At 34.5% G+C, this 19,866-nt stretch overlaps 1 pseudogene; it reads right to left on the bottom strand.

Annotated features, from left to right (window-relative positions):
* Window positions 1–9,613: 9,613 nt before the first annotated feature.
* LOC111024723 (ribosome-inactivating protein bryodin II pseudogene) lies at window positions 9,614–10,211 on the bottom strand (annotated as a pseudogene).
* Between the last annotated feature and the right edge of the window lie 9,655 nt (window positions 10,212–19,866).

Raw genomic sequence — 19,866 nt, 5'->3', positions numbered from 1 at the left:
ATGGAGACGAACTTGGAATATTTCCATATTATTACTTGTGACAGCATGCACAAATTCTCTAGCTATTAAGCAGATGCGCAACACAAACCCTGAAAAAAAGCTCGTAGTATGGACATCAATAAAAATTCCGTGTAAAACTTGGTACTGCAATGTCTTGAGATGCTAGGGCATTAGAAAGGCCTTAGCATAGCAACTTTTGCAAAGCTACGACATTCTTCTGCAGCATTTTGACATAGCATATTCAAATTTGCAAAAACATTCCAAAGTGGTAGGGATTCAACTAGAACTTGCACAACTTTGAAACACTAAGGATTTTATACAGCATAAATGAATTCTTCACTCAATTCCTCACTTTACATGTAAATGGACAAGGACCCTCACACTAAAGCACAAATTTACCCATTTAAACAACAGAAATAATCTCTTTTGGAGAGTTAACACAGCTGCAAACTTAAAACCAGGCCTGCCTTCAAGCAAGACTATACCTAAAAACGCTGAAAAATGGCTCCAACTTATCGACATCTATTTCTGGCTGCAATATGACTGGATTAAAATTATAAATTGTCGAAGCTGGATATGCTCAAATTGCTCTATCCCTATCATCTACTAATGGTATTGCATTTAGAGGAGGGACTGCTGCTGCTCCAGCAACCTCTTCCTCATGCAATTTCTCAACTACCATATTTGGCGCGCGCTTGTGAATGTGGATTACAAGTCATCTCTTTTTGCTATTGTCTTCTCTACACATTTCTCCTCTTATGGAACGTTCATTCAATTTTGTTATCAAGTAGAAATTCTAATGCTTGAAAATCATTCATCGACTTAAAAAGCAACCAAAATATGGTTAAGGAAACTCTTTATGCATCGTATTCTTGAGAAAAATAACTTAAAGTAAAATAACTCAATCGCTGGCAACAAATCGCAATAAATGCTCTCGCCCACTCAGTAATGTTCTAGTAAAATTGAAATGCCGACTACTCAAATCAATGTGGTTGGTTCTCTCCTGAGATACCCAAAAATGCTCATTCATAACTCCCATTGAAAAACAAACAAGCTTAAAGAACAGTTTATAGGCATGATAGGGTAAACCTTATTCCTAAGTACACATCATCCTACTTTCAAAAAGGAATCTAGCAAATAGAGTTCAACATACATCAGCTAGACTTTCCCAAGTCATAATAGAGCTAGCAAATTTTAAATGATGGCCAAACACATTCAGTAAGATGGAAACATCAAAGCAATGCTATGAAATCAGCAGTACGATATACTACAACATCACTGTTCGAAAGCTACAACAAGAGACTCCCCCCTTCGAAAATGAGATTTAATTCGTGGAGAAGTGGAATAATACAATGGGTAAAGAAAAAGAAACAGCCCATTCTTGAGAAAGCTTCGGAAAATCCCCCTAAAATCTCCAATTTAGTGAAGAACCAACAACTTCAGTTTCATTCTGTCGGCTCCTCCTGGAAAATGGGGACAACTTTCCTTGGCTTTTGCACCAAATTTGGAGTATTTTTCTCTCTTGGGATCTATTTCCCAATGGTGATTGATAATGAGACAACCCTCATCTTGTTTCTCTTATAGCTCCCCTTAAAAATTACGGCAAAACCTCATGAAACGCGTGTAGTACGAACATCAATAAGAATTCCGCATTGTTACTGCACTATCTTGAGATGCTAGGGTATTAGAAAGGCTTAAGCATAGCAACTTTAGCAAAGCTCCAACATTCTTACAACATTCTTCTGCAGCATTTTTACCCTTTATCTTTAAATTTGTGAAAACATTTCAAAAATAGCAGTGATTCAGCTAGAACTTGCAAAACTTTGAAAGACCGAGGATTTTATACAATATAAATGAATTTTTCACTCAATTCTTCACTTTACATGTTAATTGGACAACCACCCTCACATTAAAGCACCAATTTATCCATTTAAACAATAGAAATACTCGATTCTGGAGACTTATCAGACGTCTAATTACTTACTGGCATACATAATGTATTCATCCTACTCAAACCCTTGCAATTGATAATGGCGATTTATGGTGGTGGGGTCAAAAGGGATGTGATGGCTACAAACATAAGATTGTCGGTCTCCATCAATAGTGTTAGCATAAAACTCACGTACAACCGGAACCACTGCAGCTTCAGGCTGTTTGACAAATTCATCCCATCTATGCTGTATAATATTCTTAAAAATACGAGGTTGATGTAGCTCACATGTAGCTAAACCTCGTTCTTTTAGGACAGTACGCTCGACAACGTATCAGTGATATAAATTGGCAGCGTCTTTTGAAATAAATAGTGGGGATCAAAGTTTCCCTCCCATGAAGAAACATGTCTCAAGCGCTTGAGACTCATAGCAAAAGAATAAAGCAACAAAATTTATGCTAGGAGAATTGCAAATTCTTCATAAATCAATCCACTCTTAGTCAACAATACTCTATCTTTAGCATCTCAATGCTATCGCCGCGGGTCTCGAAACCGACAGCAGCGTTGAGATGCTTTTCGCTCTAACCTCATGAGCTTGGTCCCAATGCACATGATTCTTTTTTTTTTTCTTATTCATCATTTTCTTCTTTTTTCTACAAAAGAATTAAAAAAGAAAAGCTAAGTTAGCAAAGACCCAAAAATAATAATTAAATAAAACAATAATAAACTCAAAGGAATCAAATATGTGTTGCCTCCCAATAAAGGCTTTATTTAAGGCATGTTGCTGGACAGGGCTGTGTTGAATTAATCAAAAGGAGGTTGGAATCCATTTTTTCTTCCATGGTCTCCCTTGTGTGTATTTTTTATGCGCATCATCAAGAGTGTTTTTGCTGCAGTATCTGGATCCTTCATGGATTTAAATATTTCTTTCTCCGCTAGACCTGAATGGTCAATTGTTTTTGCTCCACATAAATTAGAACTCACCCAGTTTCCATAATGGTTTTCCAATAATTACAGGCAACTTACGATCCTGTTCCACATCCATCACATAAAAATCCACTAGGAGGATTAACTTGCCTACTTTTAGCAACACATTTTCAATGACTCCATAAGGGTAGGTAATCGATCTATCAGGTAATTGGAGTATGATTGTGGTAGGCTTAATCTCACAAATATTTAACTTCCTGCAAAACAGAACAGGGAGTAGATTACTGCTCGCAACTAAGTCACGTAAAGCTGTAAATACCAGGATTGCAAGGAATAGAAAAACTCAATGCATCTTTTAAGTTTATGAGGTAGTTTTACACACATTATTGCATTGTAATCCTTAGTTAGATACATTGTTACAAACTTTTTCAACTTTTTATTTTTCGAGAGCAGCTCTTTGATAAATTTGACATAGTTGGGCATCTGGTCCAGTGTATCTCCAAAAGGAAGACTAATCGAAGTTTCTTAAATATCTCCAATTTTTGTTTTTAAATTGCGACTACTTTTTCTTTTGCAAACGCTAGGAGGCTTTTCAGTGTTTCAAAGTATAGCTAGCAGGCTTTTCAGCTTAGGTGTAGGTGATTCTTCATGTGCAACTTCATATGATTCCTTTTTCCTCACTACCAAGTTCTGACTCTTTAATTGCATTCTGATATTGCTTCTGGAGTTGTTCCCAACCTCCCATAGTCACTACCTTGCAATACTCAATTGGGTTCACCTCAGTATCACTTAGAAATTTTCCCTTCTGCATAGCACTCAAGGTGGAAGCCATTTGACCTATTTGAACCTCAATATTCTCGATGGCAGTTGTATTTCCTTCTATCTCAAGTTCCATACTTTCCAATTGACGTTCAATTCAACTGGCTCGACTCCTAGACTCATTGATAAAAATCATCAATTAATTCCTCAAGAGATGGGTTCTATTTAGCCTGCTGAGGTGTAAAACCCGGTGGAGGTTGCAAAACGTTCCTGGTGTTAGCATAAGAAAAGTTCTAAGGATTCCTCAATCTTAGATGATAATGTGTTGGCAACAGTTATGTGCTTAACTCCCTTTGTAACCAAAATTTCTGTTGTTGACAAATTGAGCTTGCTTGATGGTTGGATTCTCATAGTAGGAATATGTATTTGCTGCCACCACCAACTCATTTGATTTAGAAGCTCCTCGTCCTACAAGTTTAGACACAACATTAGTTAACGCTTCAACTTTAGCTTTCAGGGAACCTACCTCATCAATTTCACAGATTCCAGCAACTTTTTTAGCATTCGATATCTCACTAAATCATTGAAAACTATTGGCTGTAATTTCCTCCAACAAGATGCAATCATTCTCAGGTATATTGAATGTCAAAGTGTTTCCAATTGCAGCATCTAGTATTATTTTTGTTTGTCCATTTAATCCATTTTAAAACATATGAATCTACAACCAGTCTGGATAACCGTGATGTGGACATTTCCTCAGAAGCTCCTTGTATCTCTCTCAATCCTCAAATAATGACTCGAATTCATGTTGCTTAAATGACCCAATCTCAGTTCGAAGTTGGGCTATATTAGCATGTGAGAACTCTCCATTAAGAGAGTGTTTGTGGCTTAATTTGGGTAATTTAGTTGTTCAAATGTAAGGGTCCTCGATAAAATAGCAAGAAAATAAATGAACTTAGCGAGTTAGGGGCCTGAGCTATTTTGAATTCTCACTATCCTTAATTTTGATGAAGTTGGTCTTATTTATTTTTTTTATTAATTGTACAGGAATTGCCGAATTAAGGATGATTAAGTTGAGGGCTACGAAGATTGTTGAAGTGCTACTGGATTTTGGAAGAGAAAGTTTCTATGTTGGAGCCTGTTGAAGTCTACTAGATGCTTTAGCATATGTGACTATGCAGTAACTTGGTGCCTTAGTTTTTACTGTGTTCGTACAACTTCTAGGTGTTGTCCTAAATTTTAAGGGCCCAGTACAAAAGGGAAATAATGCCCAACCACAATGGGGAGAGATAGACTAAAGAATCATTTTCAGCATCAAAACCAGAGAACATTCCTTACCTAGTTTTGAGGAAGGAGCTGACGAAAGGGAAGCTGATCTTTACATCATCACTGAGCTGGTGGATATTCCACCATTACTGAAGCTTCTTTACTTGGTGGGCTCCATTTCTTTATAACCATTGGTTCATTTTATTTTAGCATGAATTAAGCCCCACCTTTGAGGGTGGGGGATGAACTTGATGTAGCTGTAAATCAACTGTGTTTTAGTAGCACTTAATGCTAATTTAATAGAGATGTTATAATTCTTTCATCCGACTGATTCTATGTGGCCAGCATTATTAGTTTGATAAATCAATTGAGGCATGAGAAAGTTATTTTGATGCATGTTTGCCTCTATTTGCATTAGACTCCTCTCTTTCGAGTAGGATGGTGAGTACTCAGGGATGAGGCTCACCTTTTCATGCCTATAAATTGTGAATATTGCTTGTTTAATCTACAATAAGAGTTGAATTTAAGCATGTTTAGGCATCTCGGGAGAAAGTCATGTCTATTTGGTCATTCAATATTATGGGTTGCTAAGGCTTTAGTTAGTCATGAGTGAAATCATTAGAGTGATTCCCCATCAATTTACCTGATATTGCATAATATAACACATTTCTATTTGTTCTCTATTTCGGATGCTCCAGCATAAAAAAACCGCATAATATCTCTGTTCTTGCTCATTTACATACTGTTTTTATCATTTCATGTTACAATATTCACATTACCCTAATCGATTTGTTTATAATTTTCTGTTGGTATTATGTTTTACTATTCCAAAGTATACCTTTAGCCTCTGTGGAAATGACCTTGTTTTTATTCAACTCATTGTTTTGATATACATTTGTGCCAATTTCACGTAAGTTGTGGACACACAACAGTAGGTAGAAATTTTTTTGTAAGAAATGTCTGAACCATCTACTGTCAAGAAGTAATACTACGTGGTTGCAAGTATTTCAACCAATGTGTCGCCCTATCTTGCAAAGAAAAAGGAAAAAGGCATAAGTAAATAATATCGTTAGTTATCCCTTTTATTTGAACAGTACCACAAACATCTAAAAATATTGTTAGATAATTGTTTGGATCTTCTATGGCATTGCCCATAAATGGATTTTCTTGAACCATCTGAATAAAGCTAGGTTTTAGCTGAAAATTATTGGCACATTAATAGACAAATTGATTCTTTCATAATGGTCAGGGAAATTTGGTTTACAGTAGTCTCTAATGGTTATTTCGTTACTTTTGTCCAGCTGAGGTTGATGGAAGGGTAGAGCACGTGAGAATTGGTCTAAAGGATCCATATCTTTTGTCTTTTCCTTTCTCTCCTTTTGATTTCTTGTACATGTTTTCTCAATTTCAAGATCAAAAGGAACTAGAATTGGGTCTTTGTCTTTGCATTAAAATCAACTCCTTAAAAAACAATAATAAGTAAATAAAAATAAAAAATAAAAACATCTCTAAAGTAAGACCAAACAAATATTGCACAGTATCAAGTGAAACTAAATAATTGTCAGTTCCTAGCAACGACGCCAAAAACTTGTAGCAAAATTGCTTACCGCAAGTCTACGGATCAAGTTTTAATAAAAATGGTACATAAATACCAATATCGTCCATTGAATTGGTTTTCTAGTCCACTCAAGTACCACAAATAGTAATACCTTATTTAGAGAAACAACAATTATGTTTTAAACACAAATAATAAAGAACAAAATAATTAATAAAGTCTAAAGATAACTTTTATGGAGAATGGGTCCTAGAGAATTGACTTCATCAATTAAATTTACAAGCACATAAATTGAATAGACTAATATTAAATATGCAATTAATCTACAAGTCAAGAAATCACAAATTATAATTGTCTCTCCCGAGCACAATTAATTCTCCTACTTATTAAGAAACCAATATCCTTATCTAGTTTCATTAACAAGCAAGTAGTCTAATTCTTTTAACAACCTATAAATCAATTCTAAATCTCTAGATCTTAGAATGGCCCCAATCATGCATTCAATCTCAAATCTAAACAACCTCTCCCGAGCGTAAGATTTAGATTCAGCATCAATTAATTTGTGATCAAGAGATTAAAGGCATTAAGCAAATAAATGCAAAAATAGATTAAGAACAACCCAATCGAGGCAATAATTAATTAATTTAATTCATAAATCTAGCGGTTACATCAATCCATAGAACAAGAAATTGAGCTACTCATGTTCATGAAAAATACAATAAAACTCCAATGAGAAGTTCATAATCAAACTAGAAAAGCCCATGGAAAGAGAGAAAATAAATCCATTTTGTCGATTGATCGTCCCCGACTCAATCTCCACAATCCCGAGCCTTGAAAAACAGTCTCCTTGCTCTCTAAGTTTGAGTTCTGGAACCGATATATCCTCTCAAATTATGAAATCTCCAATTGAATATTGTCCAAAAGTCCCCCTTGGTGTCGGACAACATCTGCTTTTATAAAATCACGGCAGCATTGACGCTAGGGGGAGTGTCTCAACACTGTACCCTAATTATGTGAGACGATGTGGTAGTGTGGAGACACTCCTGACAATATTTCACGCTAGATCTCCGCCATCGCAGAGCCTCAACTCTCTAGGGTAATACCTATCAAAGTTGGCGAACGTCTTAAGCTACCCCTCTTGGCTTTGAACGCTAGCTACAAGCGAATATGGCGTTGAAACGCTCTTGTAGCACCTCAATATCATCCTCTCGAGATATTTGCTCCAAAAGGTGTTGTAATATCTTCTTTTATTCTTTGGGCTATGATATTGCTTTCACTTTGATCCAATTGTGTCCCGTTCTCTCTCAATTATTTAATCCTCCAAAATATGACTTACGTACATAAATCTGCCATGAGCATATGAAAATTTACAATTAATTCCAATAAAAACCTTATGAAATGTTGCTCACATGGTTCAGTATTATGTTGTTACCTTCGAAACTAAGGTAGGAAGCAGAGAAGTTATATTTAATCAATAGCGTATTGTTTTCAAACACAAAATACCACCACAACATATATTTATGTGACCGAGAAACCTCGATCACATTTAATCAATAGCCTATTTTTTCAAACACAAAACACCACCATAACATATATTTATGTGACCGAAAAACCTCGATCACATTTGAGAGCTTTTTGCAACTAAGTTTTTATAAGTCCATGTGGATATGAACTCTGAAGATTGAGTTTTCCCTGTATTACTTGAAGTCGTGTGCACTTGCATGTATTATTTTACCTATCAAGGTAGAAATGCAACACGGCCATTGGTAAAAAATTGGACAGGAGTAACAAAATGAGCATTGGTTGATCACCGTTGGCAACAAATTGGACACGAGTAACAAAATGAGCATTGGTTGTTGCTTGGCCACTAGTAGTTTGGCTAGTGGAAGTGGGGTATCATTAGCCTTAGTGTTAGCAATTTTCAACATTAGGACAACCATTAGCTACGACCACTTACTGGGAGTACGTGGGACGAGCAATGTTCCCTGATTGATGAGTTTGGGTGTGTGGTTTTTGAGAATGTGATTGAGTCATTGATTAGTAGAGAGTGACATAGGCACATTGTCGATTCCTGACAAACGACGCCAAATGTTTGATCAAAAAAATGACTAGGGATCGCAAAGCTTTGACTGATGTGACCGACGAACGAAGGGACCTACAAAAAAGAGTAACAGCTTCAATGCTCAAGTTAGTACTTATTCGATCTATGCTCGAGAGAGTATAGTTTCACGTACCACAAATATGAAGTAAGACTCTTTATTTATAGAGGTGACCTTCAGACAGAGCCTCTTGTTCCGTTACGATAACCTTCCGACAGTACCGTGAATCATTGCATGTTATCTGAATTTCAGTTTGAGGTAAGCACCTACAAATGTTCTTGAAGGTCATCTCGTCCTCTAGAAAAATCAATTAATGTAGATTAAATAGGTCGGCTTGGCATTATTTGTCAAGCTATCGATAATCTTCTAAGTGACGAGTTACATTCCATTTTCCATGTCATTGGGATGATTGGAGATTTTCTAACGCACGTTTCTTCGACACGTGGTAGCCAATAATTTGCTCCAACAAACTAAGTACTTATTATTTTTGTTCTCGGGAGGCTATTTAAGGTAATATAATTATTAATAACGAGGTTGCTACCTTTGCTCTACCATAAATATAGAGAGATTAAATTATGTTTAGAATGACTAGTATTACTATACTATGTTGAGTTGACTCTATTAAATACTTTATTGTTTAGAGAGAAAAAAAGTAAAAGGAAAAGAAAATCTTTTTTTTTTTTACTACAACATGTGGGGTTTGGATTGAACACGTAACCTTTTGATTAGAGATATATGTCACTTCTCGCTTTGATAGAAAAAAACTATTAAAATACTTCCGAACGAATACTTTATTATTACTTTATTTTTTTTTTCTTGAAATAAGCTTAGTTAAATTTTTTTAAATGAAGTTATAAGTCTTCATTATTAATAAATTTATATTCATGTAATTGATCTTTCTAATATTCCATAATATTTCAAAAAACAAATTCCTCTAATTGTGATGATATAAAACATCACACATTTGGTTAAAATCCAATTTTCATAATTTTTATTTCAATTTCGTCTAAAAAGTTTTCAATTGACCAATTTTAGTTGCCAAAGCGAGTCGAGCTCAGCGGTTATTGGCATATACCTTCAACCAAGAGGTTGTGAGTTCGAATCCCCCTCATAAACCCTCTGCTCAATGTACTTAAATCTTGCAACTTCCGAGACTGGTTGGATGATAACAATGAATGCTCGAGGGACAGAAGTACCAGCGTTATGATAGAACATGTTGTCGATAGAACTACTAATTTAAGAAACCCAGGATCAATATTCTCTCTTGAAATCTTCGTTGTTGTCTCAAGACCATCGTAGTTGTCTTTATAGGAAAGTTTCAGGAGCTCGATGCCTTGAAATAACACTTTGTCTGCTTCAGCTGAAGTATCGTTTAGAAAGTAAGAATTGTTCCCAATTCAATATGCTACAACATATACATTCACTGCATCTATTGCCACAGTGATGGATTCACTATTATAGTTTGTGATATGCACTAGTAAGAAGCATGCTGATCCCGTTGCCGTTGCTTTTAGCATAGGTATGTCGTACACGATTTGTGATCCCACCGCAGGTTCTTTATGAATTGTTTATAGGTTTCGTTGGTGGAGCCCAACATAGAGAAAGAGACATCAGCCTCGGCAACACGAGCCCCGAGATAGAGAGCAAAAACAAAGTAAAATGGTAGCAATCTCATGTTTTCCAAATTGTGGTTGGCAATAAGAGTGTTGAATCTATGACTTTATAGAAGAAATGACGAATGAAACTTTGTCAATCATGGGTGTGCTATTAATTATATATTTGCATCTATCAATTATTGCAAGCACGTTTAACTCGTTTGGTTTGGTGCCTTTGCACGTGCACGTCATAGTCAGAACCGAGGTGGGTGCTTTTCAGCGAATATTCCAAAATATATGTTCAGTTTTTTTTTTAATGATTTAAAACTTTATCTTTTAGAAGTTAAATTTTTTTTTTTATTAATTCAAACAAACAAGCATTTGAATTTTCAATGAGTTGTTTTATTTTGTCTTTTTTTTTTTATTATTGTTCGTATATCGATATTTCTATTGAGGTTTTCAAAAACTTGATTCAATAGTTCAATATTTTTTAACATTAAATTTTACCTTTAAAAAAAGAATATTTTTTCAGATATTCAAAAATGTTTTTTATTGATGAAAGAAAATGTAAGCTATACTTGACTACATGGTATTTTTAAAAGTACTTTGCATGTGCATTTTGAAGTTTTAGACAAAACGGTGTATCATTTAACAATAATATTAACATTCTTTTTATAGAATTACACAACTCTCACAGATATTCATAAATAAAGGATGAAGATAAACTCATTGATATATTTTGTGTTGTGTAGAAACTAATGCAAGTTGGTATCAAATTAAGATTTTAAAAAATATATACGGAGAAAAAGTAGAAATTTAGTTTATTTATATATATGTGTATAAATATATATATATATATATATATATATATATATTACTATTTTTATACGGTATGTATCTAATAATGTATGAAGTTGTTAGCTAAAGTTCTAAATTTTGATGTTAGATAGAAATGTCGAGATCTCAATTTTATAGAAATATCGATCCAAAAATATCAATACAATGTGGATGTCGAGGAATATTTTTGAAAAAAAAATCATAAAATAGGAAAAACTTATAAAAATATTTAAATTAAGAAATATGCATTCCACTCCTTTTCTTAATAAATTAAAAACCTTTTATTACACATTCTGTAAAAGTTTACACAGTGTTTAAAAGTTAAGATATATACACATTCTTTAAAATATATTTATCTCACCTTATAATTGGAAAAAAAAATATTGTTGGATGCAAATTATCACCGGTCGTGTGATAACACCAATGACCATCTTCTCCATGATGATAAGAAGAATCAAATGTATCTTTTTGTTTGATTCGAGTCCAGGCAGCTCGGCTTCTAGGTCAAGCAGAGCAACATCTCACAGTCGAGTCGAACTTTGTGAGGTACAAATTCGACCTTGAAGACCACTTATAGGCATAAAGACAACAAGGATGTTCCCTACTGCATCTAAATTGATAAATGTTGAAACTCGCCCTCAGTTGTCTCGCACTCCCACCCCTGTTGGGTAGGGGTGTTCAACAAACCCGACCATTCGACGAATCCGACGAACCCAACCCAAATCGTAAGGGTTGGGTTGGTTAGATGAAGCCTTGGGTTGGGTTTGGTTGTGATTTTTCCAACCCGATTGGGTTGGATTGGGTCTCGGGTTCAACCATTAAAAAATCGGGTGAACCCAACCCAACCTGAATTTATGCATATATGTGTATTTTTCTTAATTATATATATAATAATATATATTTATCTTCAATATTACCGTCGATTTAGTATTAATCCTCGCCCTTCATTTAAGGTTTTCATATTATCTTCTTCCATTTTTTTATCTTAATATCAACGGTTCATTAAGTTTTAATCCGAACTCCCCGTCATCGTCGTGATAATTAAAAAAAATAAAATAAAAAGAAACACAAACCGACAACCCAACCCGACCCAACCTGAAAATATTAGGTTGGGTTGGGTTGGGATGGGTTGACCATCCAAATTATACCCAACGGTTCCTATATATGGCCAACCCGAAAATTCGAGTTGGTCCTAAAACCCCTCCTAACCCAACCCAACCTAACTCGTGAACACCATTAGTGTTAGAGACCATGGAAGAACTCGCCATACTTATGCCTGATGCACCTACTTCCAAGTGGCAGGTACCTCGACTGGTGGAGCCAATTGTCATCGAGCTGATGGTAGTCGAACTGTAGAGGGCCACTCTTCAATTGATGACCGAACTGCTGTTAATGATCACCTGGTTCCTCCACGTCGGAACAAGGACCCTGCTGGTGTTGCCAATACGAAGGAGCAGTTCCCTCCACTTTTGAGCTAGAGGTCGACCTTCTCTCCTCTGGTACCACAAGCTCGTGCTTGGGAAAGCACAAGACCAAGATCAGGTTGAAGCTTCAACTTCCCAGTAGATGTTATTGCTTTTATCAGCTTTAATCACACCATATGTTTTGATGATAACAAACTTAACCTATTAATGATTTTAGTGTTTCAAAGTATCCATAGTGTATAGCTTAAAAAAGAAAATTCAATGCAATTTAAATTGCTGAAATCAGAGTTGAAACGAAGAAATTATGGCAAAAATGAAAATTGATAAGGAAAATCCTACGTGGATGATGGCATGGACATGCGGACCAATCAGAATTGGAATGCGGCTGTATGATGACGTGGCAACTGACGTGGATTCTCAAGGTCACTTTTGATGATGTGGCAGCTATTGTCGTGGATGATGTGCCACTTCAATGTTCGAATTTGATGACGTGGCGATAAGATGGCTGTGATGTGGTGGATGACGTGGCACCCAACGGACCTATTTACCAACGTGGCAATGATACATGTTGTTGACCAATCATAGTGTAACCGTGACGAGATAAATTTGAATTTATTATTTTATTAATAAATTCAAAATTATCTTAAATTCGGTCCAATGAATGTGCGACACGTGTCTTTGTCTTATCCATCATATTTGACCAATCAATAATAGATTATTTTAATATTATTTAACTTAGCCAATCAGATGGTGACACGTGACAACCCACAGCTAGTTTTTTGTTCTAGTTCTATTTAAGCGCGAAAAAGAATTCTAAAAAATCACCATACATTCTAAAAAATTCATACTATTGAATTGAACCTGTAGAGAGCCTTTTTTAATATTTTTCTTGAGTGTTTGAGATGTATTCAGCGTTTTTACTTCGCTATTTGAGAGCCTTTAGGTGTTGTCTGATTCCATCTTCTTATTTACTATTTGGAAAAGTTTTAGTGTGTGAAAAATCTTAACTTCCATATTAAGTTGGATTTAGTTCTTGAGCAAGGTAAAAAGAATAGAGTGTGAGTTTTGATTTTTGTCCCCAAAAAAATGTTGGATTTAGTTATAGATCCCATAAAAAGAACGGTTTATAAGGTTTGGTATTGATCCCGTAAAACGACCGAGTTTACGATCTTGAATCCATAAAAGGATCGTGTTTAGTGAAAAATTTCCAGAGGTGCTCGGCGAGTGGAGTAGGCCGGGGATTGGCCGAACCACTATAAAAATTTTGCATAACGTTTTCTCTATCCTTATATTTTTTATTTATTGCAATTTATTTTGGAAGCATTTCTTTTATTGCAAATAATTGTTGTGCTCATCTTGAATATTTATTTGATGATATTTTAGTTAGTATAAATTTTGCATAAATTACTTTTGGTTTAAAAGTTTACTTAGTTATTTGATTTGTGCTTAAATTCAAAAAACTTTAGTAAATTGATTTTCAACACTATTCACCTCCCTCTAGTGTTACCATACCAATCCAACATATTTTACCATCGTCACCAACGACATTGCTGAAATGGTCCAGGTGAAAGCTCGAAAGGGAAGCATCTGCTTCCTCAGTCATGAGAGACCCCAAAAGGGCAAAGGGCAGGCGCACCCTACACCACTGAAGGACAACACGACCCACCAACCCGTCAGAACTAAGTTTTTATAAGTCCTTGTAGGTACTATTAGGTTTTATGCAATAAACTCGTGGTTTGTAAATATAAAACAAATCTTTATTCAATAAAGTTGTTATTGATGTTTCTTTTCGAATTGCATTAACTCAAATCCAATAAACTAACATCCAAGGTTAGCTCAGGTAACTAGAACAATATATAACTAATATATAGTATATATTTAATATACAGGATATATATTTGATATTTAATATACATGATATATATTTGATATACAATGTATATATTTGATATACAGTATATATATTGGATATACAGGTGGATAATGTTCAAGTCATAACTTAAATGATCTTTAGTATATGGGTAAGGTTTGGTACATTATTCTAGTAACATTATGGATACGACCCACTTTGTAATAGTTACAAATGACTTAATCCAAATCGTTCATATGGAGATATGCGAGTGGGGGTATCCTATGCAATGAGTTTGTATAAGACCGGACCATAAAATAATTAATCTTTCGCTGCAACACCGTTAACTTATAGATTATTATTTCATAGGAAGACCAAATAACTCGATCTTAATCCTCAATGAGTTATGTATACTCCTCCTATAACGGATCGTCCTTTGATTTGTATTGGTGAGAGTGGCTCGGGTCGCCAACTCAATATTCCTACAATTTTGGGGACGAGACCGAGTGGGGAGCTGGGAACGTAACTACGCAAGATATAATTCACTTATTCTCGACGTTAGGGTAAGTAGATTAGCGTTCTCTTAAGTACTAACTCCGAGACTTGAACAAGGGGCCCCACCTTCTCACTGGCCCGAGAGAGACTTCTGTTTAATGGTCGGACCATAAACAGGTTGTTCATTAGAGGATCAATGGTACTTATGGTGAAAGATGTAACTCAGCGGTAAAATGATAATTTGACCTACTCATGTAGTTACGAATACTAGTGAAGGATTGACTTACTGTTAATATATGGTCAATATCTATGGACGCAAACTATTCTACCATACGAAGAGTGTAGCTATGGGTCTTTAGTGGAGTGACCCATAGTTAACAAATGTTGGTTACTTCGGTTAATGAGTTTAATCATTTAATCTCGTATCGTTGGAGCTTTTAATCTGTAGGTCCATTATGTCCCCCACTAGCTCAGAATGGTAAAACAAGGATCAATTTTTTTTTAAAGAATAAGATACAATTAACATAATGTATATAGATACATTATAATATAAAGTTAATTATGAATGACATACATAATTAAAATATATATATTATAGAGTTATATTTGAATAAGATTCAAATAATAATTAATATGAATGAGATTCACGTTAAAATATAGGTTAGGAGAGAAATATACCTTTGAATATAATTAAAATAAAGCTTTAATTGAATATATGATATTTAATTATTATTATTATTGATTAATTAGTTTAATAATTGATTAATTCATTGATCAAATTATGTTAATTTTAATTTAATTAACAACTCACTTCCTTACATTTTGCAACGAGGTGGGAAGATGGTCGGTGGGAAGGTTGCTTCTTCCCCACTCGTCTCCCTCCCTATAAAATTAGAGTAAAGGTTTTGTTCAAAGGTTGAACATCCTGTCTCAAAAAGCTCTCTCTTGAAACTCCCTCACTTTCAAAATACGATTCTCACAAATTGATCATTGTTAATAGAATAGTGGGGAAGACTTTGTGGTGGTGTTGGTGTTTACGTTGAAGAACAATCTTCAAAGGAGGTTCTCGTTCTTTGCATTGCTTTCTTTTTTTAGTAATTTTTCTAAAACAAAATCTAAGCACAAGCGTTTGTGCGTTTCCACTGCGAGATTCGATCCCTTTAGATACGAACTTTGAAGATTAGTTTTTTCCATGTATTACTTGTGGTCGTCTACACTTCCATGTATTATTTTAGCTGTTAAGGTAGAAGCACAACATGATATTGGAAACAAATTGGACAGGAGTAATAAAATGAGCATTGGTCGTAGCTCGACCAATAGTAGTTTGGCTAGTGGAAGTGGGGTGATCGTTAGCCATAATGTTGCCATTTGCAATATTATGACAACCATTAGCTACGGCCATTGAGGTCGCAACCACTTGGGAGTATGTGGGAGAGCAATGTTTCCTTATTGATGAGTTTGGGTGTGTGATTGTTGAGAATGTGATTGAGTCATAGGTGAGAAGGGAATGACATAGAAAATTTTTCGATTCCCAACATCAAGAAAATGACCAGGGATTGCGAAGCTTTGACTGATGTGACCGATGAACGAAGGGACTTGCAAAAAAGAGTAACAGCTCTAATGCTCAAGTTAGTACTTATTTGACCTATACTCTGATGGAAATTTAGACATGCACAGCGGAAGCTAAGGATTATAATACACTTAATGAAGCAATTTAACTAAAATAAGCATGCTTGAAAATATGATGAAAAAGGTAAAGAGGAAGTGATTAACTTCATACCTTTGAAGACCTCCACTATAACTTCTTCTACTAACTCAATGGGACCACCAACAGCAAATCCGTGCTATCCTTGGGTTGATGAATATGGTTGTGGGACCGAATTATGAGTGAAAGCAAAGGGATTGCACTAATGGCTACGAGAACAAAATCATATTTGAGTGGAAAAATTATGCATTTATGGAAGGAAGCATTAGCCTTCTCCAAGTGATCTTCGTCACCTATATAAAAACCAAATACATGCAAGGACAAGCCTTACATGCCTTCCACCTCAAAACCCCACTAGCATGTAAAAGATATGTGTTATTGCCTTTGAAGTTGGATTTTTCCAGTAACTTGATTTTTTAAATAAAACTTTTATAAAACTAATTTTTTATAAAAATTGAAATATTAATTTTCTTTTAAAACAAAAACCAAACTAAATTAATATCTCATATTAATTGGTCTTTGACACCTAAGCTTATTAATCACATTAATCAAATTACAACTTTTTTTCATGTTTTAAACTTATTTAAAACTAATTTAAATAAGTCATACTCTCCAATATAATTAATTCTCAATTCATTATTAAATTATATATTATATCTCATATAAAATACAATATTCCTTAAAAACCGAATTTGAACACTTCAAATTCTTGCTTCACCTAGTTCATCAATTTTATCCTTTATGAGCTAGCATGGAGACCTGATGGACCTACACATCATGGGCTCCAACGATTCGAGACTAACCGGTCAAACTTTTTAACTTAGTTAATCGACATTCATTAACTAACAGGACTGTCCACTATAGTCTATAGATGCACTCCCCTCACTGTAGATATATTTGTGTCCATTCGATATAACCGTCATTGGTAAGTTGATCCTTCACAGGTCGTTCGTAACCTCAGCTAGGTCAAAAAAATCGTTTTACCCCTGAGTTACATCTTTTCTCCTTAAGTACCACTATCCCTCTAATGAACAATTGATTTAGGATCAAATCACTAAATCCAATTCCTCTCAGGCCAGTGAGAGGATGGGGCCCCTTATTCAAGACTTGGGATTAGCCTTTAAGGGAACAACCTCTCTACTATCCCTAAATTGGGTAGAAGTGAATTCCGTCTTGCTAATTCTATGTCCCCAGCTATCTACCCAGTCTTATCCTTGAAATGGGAGGCATATTGAGCAGCGCTGATGAGCTTACTCTCACCTATGCAGATCAAGGGAGAATCCTAAATAAATAGGAGTTCATAGACGGCTCAGGATTTAGATCAAGTTATCTAGGTCATCGATAAACGAAATTAATCAGTGTTATCCGTAAACGGTGTTAATTCGTAACAATGATTATTTCAAGGTCAGTTTTACACAATCTCATTGGGTAGAACACCCCCGCTCACATGTTTCTACATGAACGAATCAGGATCACTTCGTTTCTGACACGTTACAACATTTGTAACAATCATAAAGCGGGCCGTATTCAATAGTGTCTCCAGGAAAAAGTACCCAACTTGATCCATGTACTATAGACTGTTTAGGCTATTAACTTGAACTTGATCCAGTTTATGTCTCCACATAAAGTCCAAGTACTCATTATTATAGCGAAGAGTTCGTAGTTTATTGGATTTAGAATTATTAAAAAACAAATTCACTCTCATTTAACAACACTTCTGAATAACCTCACATTAATGTTCACTGTTTACAAACTATGATTTTTAGGATAAAATACCCAACATGCTCGAGACAGTATAGTTTTACGTATCTCAAATATAAAGTGGGGCTTTGTATAGGCAGAGGTAAGCTTCCAACAAAGCCTCTTGAATCGTTACAACAACCTTCCAATAGCACCGCGAATGCTGCATGTTATCTGACATTTGGTTTGAGGTAATTAATTAAGCACCTACAAATATTATTGAAGGTCAACTTGTCCTATAGAAAGATAAACCGATGTATATTAAATGGGTTGGCTCGGCAATATTTGCCAAGCTATCGATATCTTCTTAGTGAAGAGTTACTTTTAATTTTCCATGTCATGGGATGCCTGCAGATTTTGCGACGCACGTTTCCTCGACATGTGGTAGCCGATAATTTGCTCCAACAAACTAACTGCTTATTAATTTTGTTCTTGAGGAGGTATTTGAGGAAATATAATTATGAATAACGTGGGTTGCAATATTTGATCTACCATAAATATAGAGACATTAAATTATGTTTACAATGACTAAGTATTTGTTGGGTTATTTGGATACAAAATAAAATACATAAATAAAAAGGAAGGAGTGAAAACAAATAATGGACCAAAAGCTCAAACGTTTATTTTTAGGTTTCACATAGTCATATAAATATGAGTTTATGTTTTATGGGGAGTAGCTGTCAGAATTGTAGGGGCAGCAAAATTGGGATTTTTTGCAGCAGTTTTTGTGGCAGCGGCTCGGGTGTTGGCATCACAAATTGGGAGATCAAGATCAAATTTGTTGAGGATGTAGTATCTTGATTATATTTGTGAGTTTTTCATTCATGTTCCTAAGTATTAATTTTCTTAAAATACTTAGAAGCTAGTGGGCTTTTGTTAGGATCTCTAGGAGATTTTTTTTTCGATAGTTTATTGTATCCAATTCTTAAATAATTATTAGTGAACTACACACATCTGAGTGGAAGACTGGACGTAGTCTGGTGAACCACGATAATTTGACGTGTCGTTATTGTTGTGTTTTTACAGTTTTCTTCCTATTTACATATTTTTTGTTTGAGTTAATACTTTATTGTTCATGCAAAAGAAATGGAAAAAAGAGAAAAAAAAACTCTATTAGAATACTTCAGATTACTCATTTTGATAAATACTTTATTACTTTATTTTTTATTTCTTAAAATAAACTTAGTTAAATTTTCTTAAATGTAGTCATAAGTCTTTATTATTAATAAATTTCTATTCAGATAATTGACAATTCTAATATTTCATAATATTTCAAAAAATAAAATCCTCTAATGGTGATGATAAGACACATTTCAATTTTCATATTTTTTATTTCAATTTTGTCTAAAGACATTTTTTCAATTTTCAAATTTTAGTATTTCATTTTTAATGGTTTGATTTCAGCCCTTGAACTTTACAAAAAAAAAAAAAAAGGTTAATTTTCTATTAATTATTTAATAAGATCTTAAATCCATCTTGCACACCCAATATATCCAATCTTAATAGTTTCTAAACATTTATCTACACAGGCTTCTTCGAATCAATCAACGTAACAAAAGACTGCTTATGTTGTTTACATATTATATAATTTTAAAAAAGTTAAATGGTAAGAATTAAAATTATTTTTTTATGAAAAGTTGAGAGATGGTAAGAAATATATTAAGAATATAGAGACGAACAAAAAA

The sequence above is a fragment of the Momordica charantia genome (genome assembly GCF_013281855.1).
Source record: "Momordica charantia cultivar OHB3-1 chromosome 7 unlocalized genomic scaffold, Mcharantia_2.0 BLBB01000007.1, whole genome shotgun sequence".
NCBI classification, from domain to species: Eukaryota; Viridiplantae; Streptophyta; class Magnoliopsida; order Cucurbitales; family Cucurbitaceae; genus Momordica; species Momordica charantia.
This window is presented reverse-complemented; position numbering and strand designations above follow the sequence as displayed.